The following is an 11,981-nucleotide window of genomic DNA, read 5'->3' on the forward strand; positions in this document are numbered from 1 at the left end:
AAAATACAGTCTCAAGTGTATGATATCTTGTGAATATTAATTAAGGAAATTATTCTCAGAGCAGCTAGTGTTTAAAACAAGATCTAATCTCTGCTGAGTGGGGCCGCCATCCTCTCTCTCAGTGTTTAACTTCAAAGGGCTTCAGAGTTGGGGCAAATGAGATTATTATTACTTCAATCTAGAGAGGAAACCTAGTCTAACCAATTTGAGAGTAAATTCTAGAATTATATAGAGTAGTTAATACAAAGAAGTAAAATATGTATATATACATATATATGTATGTATATGTATATATATATGCAACATCCTCACCAATGTCTACGTGCTAAAATATTTCTTAACCTTTTTCAACTGATCTATCCCATCCACCTACAAAAACTGCACATTTCAAATATAGAGCTGGAGAAGCGTATGGATCAGCTGAAGATAGAGTTTTGTTATTATACTGTTCTTCGACTTTGGGCCATTAGAAATAATAACATTGCTATTAACAATAGCTAATGTTTATATGCATCTGTGATTCGGGTACTGAGTGGTTTTCTTATGTTAGCTCATTTAATCTTTATAAAAGCCCTGTGGGGGGGTTACATGTAAACATATTAGTTTCCCAAAACAAAATACCACAGACAAGGTGGCATAAACAACCAAGATGTATTTTCCCACAGTTCTGGAGGCTGGAAGGTCAAGAACAAGATCAGGTTCTCCTGAAGCCTCTTTTCTCGCCTTGCAGATAGATAGCTACCTTCTCTCTGTGTCCTCACACAGTCTTTCCTTGTGTATGCACATCCCTGGTGTCCCTTTGTATGTCCAGATTTCCTCCTTTTATGAGGACACCAGTCACGCTAGATAAGGGCCTGCCCTACTGGCTTCATTTTAAGTTAATCACCCTCTTTATGGGCCCACCTCCAAATACAGTCACAGTCTTAGGCACCAGGGATTAGAACTTCAACGTAAGGACTTTTAGGGGAGAGACGGGGGAACACAATTCAACCTGTGACAGTAAAGTAACCACACCATGCTGTCACAACATCAGACGTGGACCTGGGATTTGAACCCAGGCCCCAAAGTTAGATGCCTAATCATCATGCTGCATTATCCCGTAGTTACAGCTGGTGTGAAAACAGGCAATACCTATATGTTTATTTCCTACAATGACCTGTACAAGTCAGGTAGGAAGATACAGGCAAGACATTGAAAAAACCAACAACAAACATCTTAGTAGACAGGACCAGAAAAATTGAATCATGATCAAAGATCATTAAAGCTATCCATAGAAATTTGCAGATGTGTATTAAAAGCAAAGTCTGGAGGAAGATAACCAATTACCTAATATTGGAAGTTTTGCTGATGGTGAAATCAGTGTTGCTGCCATTCAGCTCTGGTACACAACTATAAACAGATGCCGGGTATGGATGGGCATTGAAGTGTGCACATGCTGAATGGATAGAGTTACAATGGGACCAGAAATGCAGATGGTGAATAGAGACAGAATGGCTACAGATGTGGGCTGGATGTGGATAAAGGCAAACATATCCACGTGGGCTCCCCGACAGTCCCGCAGGCTGCTGTGGTGCCCCAGGGAGTGTTGGAGTGCGTGGAAGTGTGTTCTGCCATTTTTTGATCAACCTGAGACCCAGAAAAGTTAGACCGCGCTGGCCAGAGCCAACCTCCTCGCCTGCCATCTGCCCTGCACACCAGCCCAGCAAGCCCACTCGTGACTTTTCACATGTGCTGTGCAGGGTCTCGCCTACATGCCTCTGGCAATGCTTTTCCCTCTGCCACGAATGCCCTTATCACCACCACCACCCTCCGCCGTGTCTCTAGTGAGTAAAACCTCCCTCGTGATTTCTGATGACCTCCAACCTCAGAAACTCAGTTGATCTTTATCATCTCACTCTCCATTCCAGCACTTGTTATGTATTGTATCTACTTCTGCTATCTCTCCCCTTCATTTCACAAAATATCTGAAAACAGGAACCATGTCTTTTGCATGTTTATATCTGCCAGCTCCCCGCAGAGCCAGGCTCACTGTAGGTAATCAGCAAATGACTGTAGAATGAATGTTCGTCTCCGAGAAATCTGAAGTCCAAGATACATGTTTGCTTTCTTAGGCACACCGCTTAAAAATAATAATAAAAATGTTGTTCATGTTGACCACTTCAGAGTTTTCACAGAAGAAAAAATGAATGACTTGTGGCTGTCCCCACGGGGCAAGGCCTCCACTTTGCAGTTTGTCCCGGTCTCTGCCCCTCCCTCAGTGCTTGTGCCTCATGTTCTGCCCACCTCACTGACTTACGAAACCCACGTCACCCTTGTTAGGCATATTGCACCCCCGATCACCAGGTGACGGGTCCTCCTGGACTTGTGATCGTCATTCCCAGCACATGTGTGCTCCCGTGGTTTTCCATCGGCCAGTTTATACCATACCCGTGGTCTCTTCTGAAAGGTCCAAGGAGGTGGGAGAAGGATGTTTCTTTTGTTTCACGGAAAGGGAGCTGAAGCAAAGATGCGTCGTCTTCTGGCATGCCATGTGTGGGCACTGGTGAGAGGCAGGAGACTGGCCAGGAGGGGCTAACCAGCCAGCTGGGAATGGCAGCCCCTGTATTTCAGCCAGCAAACACCTTTTCAAAGCCTACTTTGCATAAGACGGTTCTGCTGACCACATTCGAGTCACAGGGGAATAGTTACCTCTGGAACTTCCTTTCTGCAACAGTAGCACCCTGTTCAGGGGAACCAAGAATGGAATATGATCGTCTCATATATATGCTGCCATGAGGTTTCAGACGACGGCACTGGCATGAGCTTTCAACATTGAAAAAATAAATGAACGCTCTCTGGAAATAATAGGAGCACTGTGTCCTGGAAGCTGAAGAATAATAATTCCAGGCCATCAGTCATCCAAGCTTAAAACAGTTTCTTCCTCTCTCTTTGCTGTGCCTGGGATGGCATGACATAGACCCTTAGCCCGTGAGTGATATGAGCCCTGGTCAGGGACACAGGAGAGCTGCTCCCACCATTGCTGAAACGCCAAGAAGACAGGGGACCGGGTGAAGGTTATTTCCTATGTGCTTAGGGGAAGCATGGTTTGGGAAGACAGACTGTGCTTTATGACCCCCAAATATCTGGACTCAAGACGGACCTTCAGACCCTGTTCTGGACCGGAATAAGAATATGAACCAAGTATCGAGAATTTACATATTCAGAAGCCTACGAAGTCTTCCATGCATGGCCTCCCAACAGTCCAAAGAGGTGGGCACTATCCTTATGCCCATTTTACAGATGGGAATGCTGCAGCCAAGCAGGCTGAGCAAAGCCACCAAGCTCATGAGCAGCAGGTTACAATTTGAACCCAGGTCTGACCCTAAGGCCCTGGCCCCCAGCTATCACTCTGTTACTTCCCCATTCATTCACTTCACAAACATTTGCTGAGCACCCACTATAAACCAGGCACTGGTCCTAAGTGCTTGGGATACAACAATGAACAAATCACATAAGAATCCCCACCCTCAAAGAAGTTACATTTGACCCAGTGTTATACTGCAGTGTTGTTGGGTCTGTATTCCACAGCTGTGAAGACAAATATGTAAATCTGGGGGTGAGGTATGAGCTTAGTTGCTATACATGCATTTTTAAAGTAAAGTCAAGGGGCTAAAAAAAGTTCCCACTGAACTTGAAAATGCGGTTGGGGTGTGTTCTATCAGTTTCTCCTGGAGGGAAAAAAATCCCCCAATTTTAATTCCCTTCTGAACTCAGCCACATGTTGAGATAAGGAGGGTGGGGTTATAAATCAACTCAACTCCCTTGGGAGAAAAATTAGAGTAATAAGCTTTTAAAAAACGATGATCATAATAAGCTATATGATTTCAAAGTGACTCACCACCCCCCTCCCCTTTCTTGACAACTGAAATTGATTTTGAAAGGAAAGGCTGTGGAGATTTTCATAGAATACAATCCAGACGTTCTAAATCTAAACCCTCGCACCAAAAAGACTGCGGATCTGGAGAGCCTGGGCTCTGTTGATAATGCCCTACTCTGTGCCCGACATACTATACCCACCACCACCCGTCACTCACCAGGCCTGAGCGCTCCGAGATGAAGGAAGTAGAGATGGAGTGATATTAAGACTGAAATCAATACAGCTTTCTTTTACATCTCCCAATAGTCTCAATCACTTCAAAGAAGCAGATATGAATATAATTAATGAGCAGAACAAACAGCAAGTGGGAAATAAATCTGGACCTTGTTTTATGGGCGCTGCTAGAATGAAGGATTTAGAATTGCAGACATGTCTGTTGGCGAATGTGACTGCTCGCTCGTTTCCAAGTTGTATAGCATTTTCGAGCGATAGAAGTTACGTCAGGCCGGGTGCCCCTGAGGAAAAATACTCGTTGGAACTACTTGGTACCCAACTAAACAGAGCCCTCGTGCTGGAGGCATTCGGCCGCGTTAAAATTTACGTTTGAATCAGTATTAGAACGAATCCTTCGACCAGCTCTCCATCTGGCTGCTTCTGCAAACTAATCCTGTTTTAAAATATGTATATTCTTAGGAAACTGACCACACTGAATAACAACAATGCTCAGAGGAAATTCACAATTCTATTTGGAAAAGAAATAAGAGCTCTAGCTAGAGAATGGACACGAAAGCTATGAAAAAACATGGTCTTGAGGCAGCTGGGTGGCTCTGTCAGTTAAAGGTCTGACTCTTGATTTTGACTGAGGTTATGATCTCACGGTTCATGAGATCGAGCCTCCCGTTGGGCTCTGCTGAGAGTGGGGAGCCTGCTTGGGATTCCTTCTCTCCGTCTCTCTTTCTCTGCCCCTCCCCAACTCATGTGCAAGGCACGTACATGCTCTATCTCCTTCTCTCTCTCATAAAGTAAATAAACAAACGTTTCAAAAAGGCCTTGGCTCTGGTCCTAACTCTGTCTCTAATTGTGTGGTCTGATCCTTGGTTTCCTCATCAATAGTAGTAGTAATGATAATAATAATACAAGTACATTTATTGGTATTCACTATGTATTATTAGACTGACTGTGTTCTAACAAGTTCATACACTTATCTCTTTTAACTCTGACTGTGTTCTAACAAGCTCATACACTTATCTCTTTGAAACTCTCGCAACAGCCCTGAGGTGGTTCTATTATGCCCCTTTTTATAGATGGGGAAACTGAGGCTCAGAGAGGTGTAGTGACTCACCTGTGTTTCTAAGAATGTGAAAGCTGGCATTTTCAGTGAAGCGTGCTGATTCCAGAGTCATCATACTTTTTTTTCTTTTTTTTAATGTTTATTTTTGAGAGAAGGAGAGAGAGAGCAGGAGTGGGGGAGGGGCAGGGAGAGAGGGGGCACAGAAGATCTGAAGCGGGCTCCATGCTGACAGCAGAGCACCCAGGGTGGGGCTTGAACTCATGAACCGTGAGATCATGACCTCAAAGTCAGATGCTTAACCAACCGAGCTACCAAGGCACCATTCTTAACCATGATTTTCTTAGGGCTGATAGTTAGGAGTTTTCAGGTATAACTTCATTTATACAACCCTGGCTAAGTTGATTCACTCTACGTTTCAGCTTTCTGGTCTCTAAAATAGTAATAATGATAGTACCTGCCCACCTTATATCCTGAACTTAGTATATCTGGCACATAAACGTCAGGAGAAGAGGAAGAAATGAATGGCAAATTGTAATTGTCTTTCTATATGTGGTGGAACCAGAGGGAACTGGACAAAGTGGCCTTTCTAATTTCTTCAGCATCATGCATTACAAAGACCTGGGTATACTGGTTCCTTTGCTCCTTTGCTCCTTTGCTCCTAAACTTTTGTTCCTAAACCCTCGTAGTCTGTTGTGGTCGATTTAAAAAACTCGTCATTCAGGTTTAGTGTAACAGGTCTACCTAGCAAAAATAGAAAAATTCTGGTAATTTTTCATGAGTATAAACCATGTGGAATCAAACCAAAGTATTTAGTTGTCAGAGCAACAGTTAAAAAGTTAGGTTATTAACATCAACTTTCTATTCGGGGGTCACACTCACTAGTTGGTGCTCCATGGTTCTGGTCTAATATTTGGTCCCAGTGATGACCCTATTTCTAACATGTCTGCCCTGTAAGGGCTACAGACACATGCATTTAGCCGGAGAATGTCCCAGAAGCAAAGAAGTCTTATTACAAGACCTAACCAGAAAGAAGGAGAAATAACAATTGTTCTTTGTGATTGTTCTTTGTGAGACACCGATGTCTTAGTAGTCTTCCTTTAAACCAGCTGGAAAAAAGAGAAATTATTTGCACCCTTAACTAAGAGGAGGACAAAGCTGTGTGACTCATGATCAGGTTGGCTGCTCAGTCTCCACGGGGCAGGAAGTGAGAGCGAGCTCCAGATGAGTGAGGGCCCTGTCTGAGGGGGACTGGCTGTAATTCCCTCAATTCACAGGCAGAGACAAAACGTGTGCACGTCATGCTACAGCTGATCCTCGAACAACAGAAGTTTGGACTGTGCCATCCACATGCATGCAGATTTTGTTCAATCGGTACAGCATAGTGCTATCCTGATTTTCCTCACACGTTCTCTCTAGCTTACTTCATTGGAAGAGTGCGTGATATATGTATAGAGCAGTATGAAATACATATAACATACAAAATGTGTGCTAATCGACCGTTTATGTTATCAGTCAGTCCTCCGGTCAACAGTACGCTGTTAGTAGTTAAGTTTGGGGGAGTCTAAGTTATACCTGGATTGCCGACGGTGCAGGGGGTTCCTAACCCATGAGTTGTTCAGAGGTCAAGTGTCCTTGGCGGACCCAACTGAGGAGCCGGGCCCCAGTGGGAAGGCTCATCCTGAAAGCCCTGCATATGCTTCAGCAGCAGCTGAGCAGCGACACGTGGCCATGCAGCCCGGCAAAATTAAAAACATCAGGCTGGGCCAAGTATTGGGGGGGATGTGGGGGACAGCCGCTCGTGTGAGCGAACCCTCACTCCTTTTTATGTGGTAAGGAAATCGAGGATCTAATCAGTAGCCTTAATTGAAAGGCTCAGTGAAGGGGATCTTGAAGCTCCTCTTCCTGCCACTAATTGTAATTTTAGCTCTCTCGCCGTGTATTGACAGGAGTGACGGGGATGGGTGAGGTGCCCTGGAACCCACCGAAACCTGCAAAACCCCCTGTGGAGCCAGGTCCACAAATGTACGTGGAGGTTCCGTCCCCTCCAGCCTGTTTCTCTCAAGGCCCTTAAGTCTGCCACCTGTGCGTGCTCGCTGCCACACCGAGCCTCCTTCGGCCAGAGGAGGAAGACTTGGCCTGTGGCACCCTCTCTGCCACCTTCCCTGAAAAAGCCACATTCATAAAGCACGGGTAGGAGTGGGGAGGGGGGGAGGGGAGTGAGGGAGGGGCGCAGAGAAAGGGGTGGGGGGGTGGGGAAGGTTCGACAAGATTGGGAGGTGGGGAGGAAATGAACCAGCAGAGGGGTAGCAAGGAATGCCATTTAGGACCTTCAACGGGCTTTTCACGAAGGCCGCCCACCCCCCGACCCCCGCCTTGGTTTTTGCAGTGTTGAATGCCCCTACTAAGTGCTAAATTAAAGTTTGCCATAGTGCTAATTGTGGGACCACTGTGGTACACACGGCTTGCTCTTATACAGGATGAGCTTCCCCTTGCAGGAATTAAGGCTTTAATGGTGCCTCTTTTGTGCTTTCACCAATTGAGAGCCAGAGCAAAACACAATCATGCCAAAAGCTGTTGATGGATTAGGTGGTGGCTTTTGCCTCCTTACTGTGTGCCTGCCTTTTCCTCCGATCGGCTCTGTGCTGGCTCCTATCGTCTTCTAATGATCTGTTCCTCCTTTTGCTTGACGGCGTTAGAAGTTATAAGGGTATTATCTGAATCCCAATTAAATTTTTCTTTTCTTTTTTCTTTTCTTTTTTTTTTTTTTTTTAAGAAAATGCAAAGAAGAGAAAGTTCTTTTTAGGGGCAGCACAATTCACTCCAGACGAATCAAACAGGAAAGACATGTAAAAGCAGCTGTGGTTTTCAAAATCTATGAAGCCGAAGAAACCCCCAATCAACTGGAGTCCTGCCTGGATACAACGGGCGTAGCCTCTTCTCTACCTCAGGATCAGGATTCCCACCTGAAAAAAGTGAAAGACTCACACTTACTAATCTCAGAGTGGCAATTGGTGGATTTAACAGTGCCCTGAAAACGAGACGCCCCTGTTTAATGAAGCATCTCATTCAAAGGTTCATTTGGCTAATAAAACCCCGTTTTTCACTGGTGTTTGAAGCTGGCCCATTATTCTCTTGCGTGTGGTTTGAACCAGTTTTCCGTGAGCTGTGGTGGCTCCTGAGGATGGATGTGAATGGCACTTATTAGAAAGGGAAGAGCTCATGAATTCAGATCATCCTTAATGCTGAAATGAGCTGTAATGAAGGCCTGAGATCAAAGTGCTTGAGGAGTAACGGCAGATGAATGGGCCCCAGCGCTCTGGTCTGGGTTGCTGCAGAAAAGGATTAGGAAACTTCACTTAAGTAGCCAGAAAGGTTTCCACCGGCTAGCCTGCTCTGCAGTTAATTGTTTATGGGATTCGTGGGTGCAAGATACTTTTAACAGATATACAGAGAGTCTCACTCAGAGAAAACCGTGTTATCAGAAGCTTTCCGAGAGGGAAAGGACAGGCTTTAAGTTAGTAGCAAGAGGAACAGAAGCGAGGCCATTCTTACCTCACCGGGAGTGGGGAGGGAGGGAGAGAGCCCAGGGAAGAGCACAGAGCCAGAAAAGGGGGGCAGAAAGGGAAAGGAGGAAGGAGGGGCAACCATCAACACCCGCCACCTTCCCCTAGCCTGCAGAAGAGCACAGAACCTCCTTCCAGGGAGAAACACATCCCTGAGTGTTTTCTCAATCCTGCACGTGAAGGAAAGCAGGGTGCTGGAATCTCAGCCAGGGTCCCTCCCTGCCACACATTAGAGCAGCAAGACGCAGGGGAATCGAAAGCAGATGCAGCCTAAGTGCTCCAACATTGCACTCTCCTCCTTGAAAAGATGTCAAGGATTATTTGTGTTACCTCTCTGCAAGAAGCAGAGACGTTCTCTCTTAAAGGATGAATGAAAGATGAGTACAAAGAGTTAATTTGAAGCCAATCAAGCCCTGTGTTCGTCTACCGCCTCAGAAATCCTTCTGTTTTAATGATGAATTTATTTTCAAAGCCGTGCCGGTCCTTTTGAGGTGAATTCCACCTCTCACAGCTGCACAATGTGCCCTGCAGTGTTGGGCTTTCTCGCCCACCTGCTCTTTGTAAACCAGCGTGGACTTCCCAGAGCTGAGAGCGTGCCAAGCCGGCTGAGCCCACAGAAGAGCCATCCTCAGCCCGCAGCCACCTAAGTGTCAGTGAATACACCACAAACCCCTGCAAAACAGGCAGAGCACCTCGGGGGGAGCCGCACGACCACATGGTAAAGCCACAGACTCCCTCTCACCTTGCAAAGGACCCTCTTGAATTTTCTATGGTCGATCTGTTAACCTAACTTGGCTTCCCCCACTGCCCTGTTCAAAGGCAACTGCGTTGAAAATATTATTTGCAAAAATTTTTTAAAACATCACACCTGGAGAACCCTAAACAAAATTCCTCTTTCATATTCCAAGTACAACTCCTGAAGAGACTAGAGGGTTCTATCTACTTTAACTGGGATAGACTTGACATGTTTGTTTTGAAATAGCACCTACCCATGACTTTAAAAGTTCCACTTAATAGCTTTTGGTTCCCTTTTTTCCTTCTTCATTCAAACACATCTAATTGTAGTGTTCTGAAATTTAAATGTGGTTGCTACACATTTGGTTATCAACAAAGAATTTCTAGGTTAATGCAGAACCACATTTAATAGGCAGAATACTATATCCCTTTGTGCCTTTGAGGGCATCCATAGTTCTCTTAACTAAAGGATAATGAGATCTGACCCTCACAGTGAAATGCACCCTATTGCCCTCCGTAAGAAGATTTATCTTTTAGCTCACTGAGTCATCTGAGATCCAAAATTACCTACCCACTCCCGACGTTATGGCAGACAGAGAAAAAGGGAAACATTGTTCCACGTTACCTATTTTATAATTATGGTTCTTTGGGAAAATGTACAATTTGTTCTCAACCGAGCTCAATGAAATGTATATAGCTTAAACTTTTATTCTTTTCTTGCAACCTCAATACCTAGTTTTTCACATTCCTGCAGTTCTCTCAAAGTTCACCAAGAATCTCAACATAAGGTAATGGAACAATTGGTGTGTGTCTCGTTAGTGATATTGATTGTAACAGTAGTAGGCTGAAGTCAGAGGACTGGATTGTACTGAGCTTCATCGAATAAGGTTTGATATTAGCATCCCAGCTTTCTATGGGTCTTAGCTAAAACTGTGAATAAGACAAAGATCACTGTTTATGTTACAGCATCATGTAATTTCAAAATCTATAAAATACAGCTCACAAGCTATCTGAGTAAGATAGCAATTTAAAGATTTGCAGAGAGAGAGCACGCTTCAGGGAAGTATACAATTCGTTCCTGTTGAAGAGATAGAATTTGCATACCCCCAAGTATGAAGAACGAAACTTACAGGATGCCTCCATTAGCTCTCATCCCCACTTCCAGCCTCAGTGTCACGGTGCACCCACGAGTGACTGTCCTATCACACGTGCAGGCTGCTAGGCCAGCAAACTCTGTAGAGGCGGCTAAGAATATTTGCAGACAACTTTCCTTCTCCTCTTTCCCACACACCATCTTGCTTAAGACTTGGGTTGAGCACACAATGTAATCACCCAGATCGGTTATTTCAGTTCACTTTACCTAAATACTTAAATATATTCTTCCGATTGTGGGAGCTTCGTTGCTTCCCCCTGAAAATCTAAAGCAGAGTCTAATAAGAAGACTATAAATCCTCATTGTGAACGTACTGGTTGCTCTTCCCCTGATTCTGGATTTCTTACACAAAATTGACTTGTTGGGGATGTAAATGAATGAGCCCTCTGACTCCTGATGCAGTTCCTTCACTGTGCACTGTAGACTAGGCAATCCCTAGAAATATCAGGACAGTAGTTTGGAGTTTGGGCCCACCTCATATTTTAAGAATCTCAAAGCTGTGCTATGAAGGTTTTAAAGATCTGCTGATGGGTGTTTGGCTAGACTGGACGGTTCGCGGTGAAACCCTCAAAGCCCAGCACAGCGTATGCACAGTACATGGTAGGTTGAAGCAAAACTGAGCTGCCTTGCGGCATCCCTCCTGCCTCTCCTCCGTTGGGTAGCAGCTGTGCAGTTTATATGGGATTGTCTATCTCTCCTCCAACTCCAGGGGCAGACACTAAATAGCCTAGACCAATTTCCTATCCACGGTGATTAGTTTAGAGAAGTTTAGAGAAGGCACGTGACCCAAGTTAGTCTAATGAGTGAAGCCCAGACTTTTGTTTGCTAATTAGGAGAGAAATTCTTTTTTTACTCAAGACACAGTGCTGAGCCTTAAAGTAAAACAGGCATTTTTCTACTAGGAGAAAAATCAGTCTGAGAATAAAGACAGTACCCAGAGGGGAGCCAGCACTGAGAGAAGTTTAAAGAACCAGAGCCCCGATCAGCCCATCCTACAGCTTGAAATAACCCTTTGTGAGTCATATAATCCAACAACTTATCTTTATTGCTTAAGCTACCTTGAGCTTCAGTTATGTACAATCAGAAGCTTCCAATTTAACACAAGATGGCTCAATAAATATTTGTTGAATGATTGCATAGTTACATATACTATCATTTTGTCCACATAAAAATATAACATTATTAACCACCACATTTCTGTTACTAAAGTTCCTATCATCCGCAAGCTCTAGAAATGATTTGAGAATTCCGAACTATTGTATTTTTCATCCATGGAATAGACCACTGCCTGACGAGTTAGTAGACAGAAAAAGATGCTATGGGTTCCTGAAAGGTTTCTATTTGCTTCCATAGACATAAAAGATGTTACATGTGCTCGCTATA

Source organism: Prionailurus viverrinus, chromosome B1 (assembly GCF_022837055.1).
Source record: "Prionailurus viverrinus isolate Anna chromosome B1, UM_Priviv_1.0, whole genome shotgun sequence".
NCBI classification, from domain to species: Eukaryota; Metazoa; Chordata; class Mammalia; order Carnivora; family Felidae; genus Prionailurus; species Prionailurus viverrinus.